General features: G+C 45.5%; 1 long non-coding RNA gene across 1 annotated transcript in view; it reads right to left on the bottom strand.

Moving 5' to 3' along the window:
* Positions 1 to 1,878: 1,878 nt before the first annotated feature.
* LOC140469040 (uncharacterized) overlaps positions 1,879 to 13,714 on the bottom strand; it is a 110,694-nt gene continuing 98,858 nt past the window's right edge. Inside the window, exon 3 of the long non-coding RNA XR_011955931.1 lies at positions 1,879 to 4,392. This is a non-coding gene — a long non-coding RNA (uncharacterized lncRNA). The remainder of the gene's footprint in view (positions 4,393 to 13,714) is intronic.

Genomic DNA, 13,714 nt, shown 5'->3' on the forward strand with positions numbered 1-13,714 from the left:
CTGGTGTTGGACTGGGGTGGACAATGTTAGAAGTCACACGACACCAGGTTAGAGTCCAACAGGCTTATTTGAAATCACAAGCTTTTGGAGCAGTGCCCCTTCGTCAGGTGAAGTGCATAATTGCCAGAGCTTAGAGACTTCACCTAACAAAGGGGTAGTGCTTGAAAGCTTGTGATTTCAAATAAACCTGTTGGACTATAACCTGGTGTTGTGTGACTTCTGACCCAAATCTCTTCAAGAAGCGATTCTGGAATATGTTGAGCAATTTCTAACCCTCCTTTGATAGCTCTCTCAAAAGGTCATCATTGACAAAGAAATCTAACATGCAATAAACTGGGCCAGCTCAGATTTTTACACACTATGGCATCAATTATTTGGCAACAAAGACAGGTCAACAAAAGCTGTAGTGTACTGAACAAATTGTCATCTACACCCTCCCATCCTGTGTTGAGATCTGGGCTATGGATTAGTGACACACTCAAATACTGTATTCCTCACTTTGTTCAATCACCCTGTGATCTTTGTATGTTGTGATCTGCCTGTACTGCACACAAAACAAAACTTTTCACTTAGGTACATGTGACAACAATAAATCAAATCAAATGACGTGCTCGAGAAATTCCATCTGCAATGCTTCCACCATATCCTCTGGAGAAAGTTGGAAGATTATCAAACAAATCTTCATGTCAACCTGGAACTTAGTCCCAGGAGCATCATGGCAAAATTCCAGCAAAACTGGAATGGACTGGACTCGGTATCCAATGACTGAAGAATGTCTCTGCCGCCAGATCCTGTTTCTCAACTCTCGAATGGTCAATGTTCCAGGGAAGGACAAAGAAATCGCGACAAAATCACTTGAGCTCTCCTTGAAGTGTAGCAGCATTGACATTCATAACTTGGAGCAGCTTACGGCAAGGACTTGTCCATCCAGCTGCATCACACTTTGAGTCACGACGTCTTACCAATGAGGCAGAGTAGCAGCAGAGGAGGAAAGGAAGCAAATGCTGTCTCCCATGGTCCTAATATCTTGTGGGCCATCTTGAGGCTTGAGCCTCAAGATCTGCAGGTCAAGATTTGGCCCGTTCAGTCACACAAAGACCTTAAATCTGACATTATAATTGAATTAAGGGACAGCAGATGATGGTGATTGATGGAACTTGGTTGACGGAATTAGTGAATTTGAGAAATGTAAATTAGTAACCATGGGTTGAATTTTTTTTTCTGATTGGTCATGAGATGACATCAACTTCTGTGGTGGAGTTTCCATCAAGGTTTGGGTTGGCGTGAAAATGAAGTAGATCATTATGTGCTGACACATAATACTAAATGAGAGCTGTTTGAGGAAGGTAAAAGTGAAGGTGTCTCCACAAGTTTGTAGTTCCAAGAAAGAACTAGTGAAAGAATTGGTCCGTCTGAATTTCAACACAGTAAAGATCCAGAGAGGAAACATCTTCTGCAGAGTAGGATAAATAAAATATGTTTATCAAAGAAATATGGATGTGACAGTATCAATTAAATAGAGAGTAACAAAAAGTGAAAAATGAAAACAAAAATTCACTTTATTTGTGTTGATGAAGGGAGGTATGTTGGTCAGGCTACTGGGAAAACAAAGTTACTTTTTAAATAGTGTTTCAAATGTTTAAGTCTGTATGACCAGGCAGACTACCCTCAGATTAGTATCTGATCCAAACTTTGCTTCTAACAATACATTACCGCACCTAAATGGGCAATTTGTATGAATATTGAGTGTTATCATTGAATTGAATTAGCTTTATTGTCATGAAGTTAATGTAATTACTAGACAAGTCAGATCCAACACTGAAAGCTAGCTTGAAAAATCATATTTTGTTTTGTTTTATTTAATAAGGTGACCTTCCATTCAACTACAAGTATGCAACGCTACAGAATTGGTTTTAATAATAACAACAAAAGGCTGTTATGCAAAATAGACTAAAATAAACAGAATATAAAACACAATTTGGAAGATTTCAAATCATGCAGTAAATATGTTAGCTCCGGTAACATAAATACATAGGCTATGCACTAGTGAAGAATTAAATCCATTTTAATTATGGCTCTTTATAATTCCATATATGCATGTATTTGCATTCTGGACTTAAGGTAAGCAATGTTGAGGTACTGTTGAACATCTCCCTCATGCTACAAGAGGACTGAGCTCAGTAAGATTGAGACTGAAAGCTTTATACGTTTCGGTCACATGCCGCAATATGGTTTTGAAGCCAGTAAGAAGCTTTTGGCTGAGGACTTTGCTGCTAAATCTGTAAGAAGCCTTTTAATTGCTGTAGCTTAACTTCTATATCAGGGAGAGGGCTGAAATTACATTTTAAGTTTTGTAAACAAGATAGAAGGCTTCTGGGTCTTGACCTTTCAGTAGAACAGTAAATCTTTCTTTCTGTGTTCGCGAACTATACTCACATAAATGTATTGTAATTGTTTGTTTGAATATTTTACAATCCTGTGTTGAATAATCTTCAGTGAGGACTCTTTTATAAGCTGTTACTGATGCTTACTACTGTGTTGCCACCAGGAATGATGGAACAGCATGATAGTTGCTGGTCTACAGCTTATACATGCTGTGATGCTTATGTTAGCTCCTATAACATAAATATGAAATATGTCATATGTAGTCCTGAAGGTTTCAATTAATTTTATTACAGCTCATCATACCTACACATTTACCCCACAAGCAAGGCACTTGAATGGCTCGATCTATGCAGTACATATGTACTGTCAGATGCTCCCCTCAGCATTATGCTTCAAGAGGACAGGGCTCAGTAAGATGGAGCCTGAGGCTGTTATACCATTAGATCACATGCCATTATAAGCATGTCCCTTAAAGGTATAACGCACATTTGCTGTGAGTCATAACACAACAGAAATGCTTTTACATTGCAATTATACCCAGATTTTGGGAGATTGAGCTGCATGTGCCACTATCCCATAGTTAACTTTCGACCTAGTGGCAGCTTTCTTGTAAACTCTGTGTCCTTTACTTTCTGTGCCCATGCCAACTGATGGCAGCATTTTGGTCAGTGTCTACAACAACGCGGTCACTCTGACCATGGCAGAGTTGAGGCATCATCAGTGCAGCCATTGGAGCAAAGAGTTTATCATCCCAGAATATGGATAGCTGTGAAGAGGGAGTGAATGGCATAGTGGCAAAGTCATGGGGCCATTGATCCAAAAGCTTGGGTTAATGCCCGCTGGGGGTGTGAGTTCAAATCCTACCACAACAGGAAACTATCATTGATTGGTCATTTAGGGAAGAAAATGTACCTTTTATTTTGATTTGGAGGTGCTGGAGTTGGACTGGGGTGTACAAAGTTAAAAATCACACAACACCATGATATTGTCAACCACTTGATGAAGGAGCAGCGCTCCGAAAGCTAGTGCTTCCAAATAAACCTGTTAGACTATAATGTATTGTTGCCTGATTTTTAACTTTGTACCTTTCTTAACTAGTCTGGCCTATACTGCTGTGGTTGACTATTAACTGCCCCTGAAATGGCCCAGCAAGCCACTCAGTTTAAGGGCAATTTGCAGCAAATCCTGACCTTGCCAAGGATGCTGACATCCCACCAAAAAATAAAATGCAAATAAATATTGGTGGCATGGTGGCTCAGTGGTCAGCACTGCTGCCTCACAGTACCAGGAACCTGGGTTCAATTCCAGCCTTGGGTGACTCTCTGTGTGGGTTGCCCCCCACAATCCAAAGATGTGCAGATTAGGTGAATTGGCCATTCTAAATTGTCCACAGTGTTCAGGGATAGTTTGGGTACATTAGTTGGGGGTACATCAGTGTAGTTTGGGTATATTAGTTGGGGGTTAAATGTAGGGGAATGGGTTTGGGTGGGTTACTCTTCGGAGGGTCGGTGTGGATATGTTGGGCAGAAGGGCCTGTTTCCACACTGTAGGGATTCTATAGTCTGTTTTTTAGTCTCTGATTGAAAGTAAAATACAGGCTTTTTTTCAGCTGGGTGTTGTGGGAGCCAGTAGCTAGAGAACAACATCAAGGCAGTTTGACATTTTGTTGTGGTGTGGGAAGCAGTAGCAGAAAAGATTTACTCATCTTTGTTTATACGGTAACAGGAACAGGAGGCGGCAATTCAACCCCATGAGCCTGATCTGTCATTCAATTAGGTCCAGAGCTGAGCTTCATCTTAGCTCCATATCCTTACATTGATCTTTTAAATTCTTTTAAAATGTATCGATCCAGAAAGCACAAATTATTCCAGTAACTTAGGGGAGAGAGTTCCAGATTTTTACTATTGCTTGCGTGAAAAAAATGTTTCTTGATTTTACATCTCATTTCCCTTCATACCGAAACAGAGGAAATCATATTTCACTGTCAGTTGCTGCTCATTCTGAAGCCTGTAAGGACAACAATAAAAACAAGTGTTAGTACTGGACAAGCCAGCTCAATTCATAGAACTATGGAATCATACACAGTACAGAAGTGGGCCTTCAGCCAACCACGTCTGTACTGACACAAATATATGCTACAGTCTATATTAGTCCCACTTTCCCTCACTAGGCCCATAGCCTTGATTACTAAGACACCTCAAGTGCTCACCCAAGTACCTTTTAAAGATTGTGAGGCTTCTTGCCTCAATTCCCCTCCAAGGCTGTGCATTCCAGACCTCCACACCCTCTGGGTGAAAAAGATTTTCCTCAAATCCACTCTAAACCTCCTGCTTTTCACGTTAAAATGACGTTGTCTTGTTATTAACCGTTGACTAAGGGGAACTGTTGCTTTCTATTTGCCCTGTCTGTGAAGATAATGAGAACTCAAGATGCTGGAGAGTCAGAGTGGATAAAGTGTAGGGCTGGAAAAACCATAGCAGGTCAAGCAGCATCAGAAGAGAAGGGGAGTCAACATTTCAGGTTAGAACCGTTCATTCACCCTATTCAGGCTCCTCATAAAATTGTGCATCACTATCCCAGATTTTTACTGAATTCCTACCAGCTTCCTACCCCCCCTCAATCTTCTATGCTCCCAAGAAACAAACCAAACTTATTCAGCCTCTATTCATGGCTAAAGTGCTTCATCCCAGGCAACATCCTGGTGAATCTCTTTTACATCTGCTCCAAGTGCAATCCCTTCTTTCCTATAGTTAGGTGACCAGAACTGCACACAATATTGTAGCTGAGGCCTAACCAAAGTTTTTACAGCTCCAGCAGAACCTCTCTGCTCTTATAATCTATGCCATGACAAATAAAGGCTTGATATTTTGTTGTCTCTTAATTTAACGTAGTCTTTGACTGAAACATAAGTGCACGTGGCTATATTAAAAATGAAACAGAAGTTTAGTTCACAAAAGAACTAATAATAAAATAAACCAAACCAAGATACTTACAAATAATACAGTTCAAAAAGATCATATTATAAGGAGGGCAAAGTTTCATTTAGTCCCCAACATTATCACTTTACAGTTAATCAAAATCCAGAGAAATTTTCTTTCTCTGTCCAGTCTGTAGATTTGTCTTAGAGACATAGTCATAGAGTAAATCAGCATGGAAACAGGCCCTTCAGCCCAAACTGGTCCATGTTGACCATGATGCCCATCAGCTAGGTCCAATTGCCCACATATCCCATTTGGACCATATTCTTCTGAACCTTTCTCATCCGTGTACCTATCCAAAATGTTTTTAAATATTTCTTCTCAGTTCCTGTCCTGTGGATTTGTCAGCACTTTCCCTGGAATACTCAGACACCAAGAGTTCAGTGTAACATGAGATTTAGACACACAGGGGTCCCAAAGATTATGAAGCAAGGATTCTTTATTCATGAAGGGAAATTAAGATTAAACAAGGAAGTATTTATTGTGCTTAGATGGAATAAAGCCTGTAGTTTACATTTGGTTGAGGAATCTTCCTCCCATGAGTGCCCCTTTCCCAAAAGATATCCTTTATTCCAGTGGTGGTCCAATTGATTGATTGAGTGCCTTCCCTAACCATTGCCACTTGCTACTAGAAGTTCCATTACATTAGATTTTCTCAGTCTTTTACTAATATGCAGAATTTGAACCAAACACTCATGGTCTGGAGTTTCACCAACTACACTCTTCACTGAGGTAACTCGCTTGTTTAAAGACAGGAGGTGGTGGCATAATGGTCCTATCATTGGGCTAGTAATGCAAAACTCCAGGTGAATGTTCTGGGCACAAGCATTTTGAATATGGCAGGTAGTGAAATTTAAATCAGTAAAAATCTGGGATAAAACACTGATCTAATTCTGATCATAAAGTCAATTATCATAAAAACCCATCTGGTTCACTAATGTTCATTAGGGAAGGAAATCTGCTGTCCTCACCTGGTCTGGCCTACATGTGAGAACAGGTTCACAGTGCTGTGGTTAATTCTTAACTGGCCTTGGGGCAATTAGGAATGGGTAGTATATGCTGACCCAGCCAGTGACACTCACATCCCAGGGGTGAAACATATTTTTTAAAAACTGCTCTGACCAATCTCCTTTTCTAGGAGAGGCCGTATTTTGCTTCTGACCCCAGTCTTGCCTCATTCAAACTGAACCCAAAAGTTTAGAACTAAATTTGAAAAATAAAATTGCTCATTCTAGATTCTGCTGAAGCTAATGGCTGAGTGTTTGTCTTTCCTGTCGTAAATCTCCATAATGTAAACAACTTCCATTAACACTCGAGGAGTTCTTTCAGTGATTTGGCGACTGACACATACTGTCTGACATGGTTCTGGAAAGGCTCACTAAATTTTAAAACTTCACAAAATAAACCAACACCCATATGTCACTAGTTTAAAATCCAAACCCTTAAAGCAGTGATTTTGCTATATATATAATATATGTGTCACACATCACAAAGGCAATTATTTGAGTACAATTTCTTGTGTATGTTTTCATCTAGCTGAACAACCTCTCTGGCTCATTTTCTTTGGTGTACATGGACAAAGGCATAAATTCAGGCTTGGAATCTAGACATTCACTCATTGATCTTGGGAGCTGCGACCAACACACACATTGGCATCCATTATTAGCTGACACAGAAGTTGGAACCACAAATTGAATTTCCTCCCAAAGAATTGATCATGTTAGGAACTGCTCAGGAAGTGTTACTTTACAGTTTTGGACTCTAGGATGTTCTACATACCATAAAACATAAGACCTTGACAATTGGGCACTTGACCCTTCGAGTTTCCTCTGTCATTCAATGACATTATGATTGAAATGATCATCACTTGAATAAGACTAGTCCTATTCCTTCCTGCCAATGTGGGTGTGAATATGAAAGATATGGTTCGTAAAGTTTGCAGATGACACCAAAACAGGTGGTGTAGGGGACGGTGAAGAAGAATATCTCAGGGTACAATGGGACCTTGATCAGATGGGCCAATGGGTTAAGGAGCGGCAGATAGAGTTTAATTTAGATAAATGTGAGGTGTTGTAATTTGGTATGGCAAACCAGGGCAGGATTTATGCATTTTATAGTAAGGCCCTGGGGAGTGTTGCTGAACAAAGAGACCTAGAGGTGCAGGTGCACAGTTCCTTGAAAGTAGAGTCATAGGTAGACAGAGTGATGAAAAAGGCGCTTGCCACAGTTGCCTTCTTTGGTCAGAACATTGAGTATTAGAGCTGGGAGGTCATGTTGCAGTTGTACAGACATTGGTGAGGCCACCTTTGCAATACTGTGTATAATTCTGGTCACCCTTCTAATAGAGAGATGTTAATCTTGAAAAGTTGCTGAAAGGGATGCTGTTGGTACTGGAGGGTTTGAGCTACAGGGAGAAGCTAAATAACCTGGGTTTCTTTTCCTGGAGTGTCAGGGGCGGAGGGGTGACCTTATAGAGGTTTATAAAATCATGAGGGGCATGGATCAGGTGAATAGCCAATACAGAGGAACCTTGATTATCCAAAGGACACGGGCGGGGAGTATTTCATTCGGTTAATCAAATTCCGGATAATCAAATGCTGGATAACATCAGTTAGCTGAGCATCAGGACATTATGATCTTACCGGATAATCTGATATTCGGATAATTGAGGTTCCTCTGTATCTTTCCCATTGTGAGGGAGTCCAAAACTAGAGGGTGTAGGTTTAAGGGGAAGGGGGCAAGATTTACAAAGGAACTAGAGCATAACTTTTTCACACAAAGGGTGGTGCATGTATGGAATGGGCTGCCAGAGGAGATGGTGGAAGCTGGTACAATTGCAACATTCAAAAGACACTGGATGGGTATATGAATAGAAGAGATTTAGAGGGGTAATTGGCAAATGGAGCTAGGTCAGATTGGGATCCTCAAATCTCCAAGAATTAAAGTTTAATCTCCTGGACACCGTGGTCAGAAAAACCCAGGTGATAAATAACAGGAGCATTAAACCAACTGTGAATCTTTTCTTTTTTGTTTAACATTAGTTTACTGGTTGTTGATTTATTGGAAATAAGGGAAATTAAAGCTTTTAATTGGGTGGGATGTTTGGAGATGGAAGGTCATGTGATAAAACTCCCAGAAATATATCCATCCAGAGTTGATATCCTCCAAATGAATGCAGGGTTTCACAGGGATTATGAAGAGGAGGAGAGATGGTCAGATTAATGAAGAAAAGCTGGTTAGCTGCACTGACAAGTATTGTGATCATTATGAATAAAAGTTAATAAAAGAAATACAATAAAACGTATGACGAACAGTTAAAGTTTGGAGCTGTAAGGAAAGTGAAGGATTGTCCATCTGATGGTTATACTGATTGGGACAAGGTCAGCCAGGTGTACCTCATAGAATATGAGTTCCCTGATTGAGACTGTTAACCTGGTCCAATAAGGGAGGCCTGGCTGACAGATATACAGGGGAACCTCGATTATCCAAACATGATGGGCGGGCACTATTTCGTTCAGATAATTGATTATTTGGAAAATCGATTAAATGCCTTTTCTTTCAGGCTTGAAGTTTTTAAAGTCTGCTCCCCATGCAGGAGACTGCAGCAACACACAGCACTTGAGCCCCCACCTCCAACCCTGCCCCCAACACTGTCCGACACCGCACCCTGCCCCAAACACTGTGCAACAATGCTTCCCCGCCCCCAACTCCAACCCCTGCCCACAACTGTGTACAACACCTCCCCGCGCTCTCCCGCCCCCAACACCTCCCCCCACCCCCAACACCACCCCCTGCACCTAACCCCATGCAACACCTCCCCCTGCCCCAACACCTCCCCCTGCCCCAACACTGCCACCCGCACCCAACCCCATGCAACACCTCCCCCCGCCCCGCCCCAACACCTCCCCCACCCCCAACACCGCCACCCGCACCCAACCCCATGCAACACCACCCCTCGCCCCAACATCGCCCCCCACACCCAAACCCATGCAACAACTCCTCCCGCCCAACACCATCCACCCACCCCCAACACTGCTGCCCGCACCCAACCCCATGCAACACCTCCCCCCGCCCCACCCCGACACCTCCTCCCACCCCCAACACCGCCACCCGCACCCAACCCCATGCAACACCTCCCCCCTCACCCAACCCCATGCAACACCTCCCCATCCCCAACATGGCCCCCTGCACCCAACCCCATGCAACACCTCCCCCCCACCCCAACATCGCCCACCACACCCAACCCCATGCAACACCTCCCCCCTGCCCCCACACCCAACCCCATGCAACACCTCACCCCGCCCCCAACACTGCGCCCCCCACACCAAGCCCCATACAACACCTCCCCTGCCCCAACACCTCCCCCCACCCCCAACACTGCAACCCGCACCCAACCCCATGCAACACCTCACCCCCGCCCCAACATCGCCCGCCCCGCACCCAACCCCATGCGACACCTCCCCCCGCCCCAACACTGCCCCTACACCCAACCCCATGCAACACATCACCCCACCCCCAACACTGCACCCCCCGCACCCAACCCCATGCGACACCTCCCCCCGCCCCAACACTGCCCCTACACCCAACCCCATGCAACACATCACCCCACCCCCAACACTGCACCCCCCGCACCCAACCCCATGCAACACCTCACCCTGCCCCCAACACTGACCCCACACCCAACCCCATGCAACACCTCCCCCTCCCCAACATCGCCCCCTGCACCCAACCCCATGCAACACCTCCCCCTGCCCCCACACCCAACCTCATGCAACACCTCACCCCGCACCCAACACTGCGCCCCCCGCACCCAACCCCATGCAACACTTCCCCCACCCCCAACACCACCACCCGCACCCAACCCCATGCAACACCTCCCCCCGCCCCAACACCTCCCCCACCCCCAACACTGCCACCCGCACCCAACCCCATGCAACACCTCACCCCCGCCCCAACATCACCCCCCGCACCCAACCCCATGCAACACCTCCCCCCGCCCCAACACTGCCCCTACACCCAACCCCATGCAACACCTCACCCCACCCCCAACACGAACACCCCCACCCAACCCATGCAACACCTCATCCTGCCCCCAACACTGCCTCCCACACCCAACCCCATGCAACACCTCACCCCACCCCCAACACGAACACCCCCACCCAACCCATGCAACACCTCATCCTGCCCCCAACACTGCCTCCCACACCCAACCCCATGCAACACCTCACCCCACCCCCACATCCAACCCCGCCCCAACATCACCCCCGCACCCAACCCATGCAACACCTCCCCCGCCCAACATCGCCCCTTGCACCCAACCCCAAGCAACACCTCCCCGCCCCAATATTGCCTCCCACACCCAACACCATGCAACACCTCACCCCGCCCCTACTGTGCCCCCCTGCATCCAACCCCATGCAACACCTCACTCCGTCCCCAACACTGCCCCTGCATCCAACCCCATGCAACACCTCACCCCGTCCCCAACACTGCCCCTCCACACCCAACCCCATGCAACACCTCCCCCTGCCCCAACACCGTCCCCCCATTCCCCCACACCGCCCCCTGCCCCACCCCCATCCACCTGCCCCAACAGCACACCCAACCCCATGCAACACCTCACCCCACCCCCACATCCAACCCCGCCCCAACATCGCCCCCCGCACCCAACCCATGCAACACCTCCCCCGCCCCAACATCACCCCTTGCACCCAATCCCATGCAACACCTCCCCCCGCCCCACCATTGCCTCCCACACCCAACACCATGCAACACCTCACCCCACCCCTACTGTGCCCTCCCCCGCACCCAACCCCATGCAACAGCTCACCCTGCCCCCAACACTGCCCCCCGCACCCAACCCCATGCAACACCTCACTCTGTCCCCAACACTGCCCCCGCACCCAACCCCATGCAACACTTCACCCCGTCCCCAACACTGCCCCCGCACCCAACCCCATGCAACACCTCATCCCGTCCCCAACACTGCCCCTCCACACCCAACCCCATGCAACCCCTCCCCCTGCCCCAACACCGTCCCCCCATCCCCCACACCGCCCCCTGCCCCAACACCATCCGCCTGCCCCCAACACCGCACCCAACCCCATGCAACACCTCACCCTGCTCCTAACATTGCCCCCCCCGCCCCCAACCCCATGCAACATCTCCCCCTGAGATTCTTGTGATGAAATTCCTAGGTATGTGTCAAAACAAACCCTGCAAGACAGGATGAGTTAATAGCTAATTGAGGATGGATAGAGGAACTGCACTCAAACATCTCCAAAGCCCAGTGAACTCTGACCCAGGCATTGGGATAGGTTACACATTATTTGTAGCTGTATTGTGTAAGCAAAGAAGCAGAACAGAAAAGTTTTAGAATGAAAGTTCAAAATGTTGAGATTGATTTGATCATTCAATTGGCTGGTGTGCAGCTGAGTGACTCAGGGTGGAGATGTCCCACTTCGATCTTTACTGTGTCAACTCATCTACTTTCAGTCAGGGCAGTGGGAGAGAATCTCTCACTTACACCCAGATAGTCATGAGGTCATCCATTTAAGACAAGAGAAATGTTTTGTCACAGGTGGTCGTGAGGCTTTGGAAGTCTTTTACCCAAAGGGCTTTGGAAGCAGAATATTTGAACTTTATTTGGTAGAAGTAGATAGATTTGTGTTTTGCCAGAGGGTGAGAGGTTCTCAAGGGTGGGTAGGAATCAGATGGGTCATGATCTTGCCTAACCATGGAGCAGGCTCTGTTATTCCTGATGAAGAGCTTTTGCCCGAAACGTCGATTTCGCTGCTCGTTGGATGCTGCCTGAACTGCTGTGCTCTTCCAGCACCACTAATCCAGTATTTGGTTTCCAGCATCTGCAGTCATTGTTTTTACCTCAAGGGGCCAAAGGGCATACTCCTGTTCCTAATTCATAAGTTCATGGACTCAGTGCCTAGCATTAAGGAGAAGAAAAGTCAGCCAGGCATCTTGCACCTTATCTAAAAATTACTGAAAAGTGCTTGCTTGTGTAACTATGTGTATTTGTGCCTGTATTTAATTGTGACTGTTTGTGTGTATGTGCGTGTTTGTGTGTATGTGCGTGTTTGTGTGTATGTGTGTGTTTGTGTGTATGTGTGTGTTTGTGTGTATGTGCATGTTTGTGTGTATGTGTGTGTATGTGTGCGTTTGTGTGTATGTGCGTGTTTGTGTGTGTGTCTGTTTGTGTGTATGTGCGTGTTTGTGTGTATGTGTGTGTGTATGTGTGTGTTTGTGTGTATGTGCGTGTTTGTGTGTGTGTCTGTTTGTGTGTATGTGCGTGTTTGTGTGTATGTGTGTGTGTGTATGTGCGTGTTTGTGTGTGTCTGTTTGTGTGTATGTGTGTGTATGTGTGTGTGTGTTTGTATGTATGTGCATGTTTGTGTGTGTATGTGTGTGTGTATGTGTGTGTTTATGTGTATGTGTGTGTTTGTGTGTATGTGTGTGTTTGTGTGTATGTGCGTGTTTGTGTGTATATGTGTGTGTTTGTGTTTATGTGTGTGTGTTTATGTGTATGTGTGTGTTTGTGGGTATGTGTGTGTTAGTGTGTATGTGCGTGTTTGTGTGTATGTGTGTGTATGTGTGTGTTTGTGTGGATGTGTGTGTTTGTGTGTATGTGCGTGTTTGTGTGTATTTGTGTGTTTGTGTGTGTGTATGTGTGTGTATGTGCGTGTTTGTATGTTTGTGTGTATGTACGTGTTTGTGTGTATGTGTGTGTTTGTGTGTATGTGTGTGTGTTTATGTGTATGTGTGTGTTTGTGGGTATGTGTGTGTTAGTGTGTATGTGCGTGTTTGTGTGTATGTGTGTGTATGTGTGTGTTTCTGTGTATGTGTGTGTTTGTGTGTATGTGCGTGTTTGTGTGTGTGTATGTGTGTGTATGTGTGTGTTTGTGTGCATGTGTGTGTTTGTGTGTATGTGCGTGTTTGTGTGTATTTGTGTGTTTGTGTGTATGTGCGTGTTTGTATGTTTGTGTGTATGCGCGTGTTTGTGTGTGTTTGTGTGTATGTGCATGTTTGTGTGTGTTTGTGTGTATGTGCATGTTTGTGTGTATGTGCGTGTTTGTGTGTATGTGTGTGTTTGTGTGTATGCGCGTCTTTGTGTGTATGTGTGTGTGTATGTGTGTGTTTGTGTGTATGTGTGTGTGTATGTGCATGTTTGTGTGTATGTGTGTGTTTGTGTGTTTGTGTGTATGTGCATATTTGTGTGTTTGTGTGTATGCGCGTGTTTGTGTGTATGTGCGTGTTTGTGTGTATGTGTGTGTATGTGCGTCTTTGTGTGTATGTGTGTGTGTATGTGTGTGTTTGTGTGTATGTGTGTGTGTATGTGC

Source organism: Chiloscyllium punctatum, chromosome 48 (assembly GCF_047496795.1).
Source record: "Chiloscyllium punctatum isolate Juve2018m chromosome 48, sChiPun1.3, whole genome shotgun sequence".
NCBI lineage: Eukaryota > Metazoa > Chordata > Chondrichthyes > Orectolobiformes > Hemiscylliidae > Chiloscyllium > Chiloscyllium punctatum.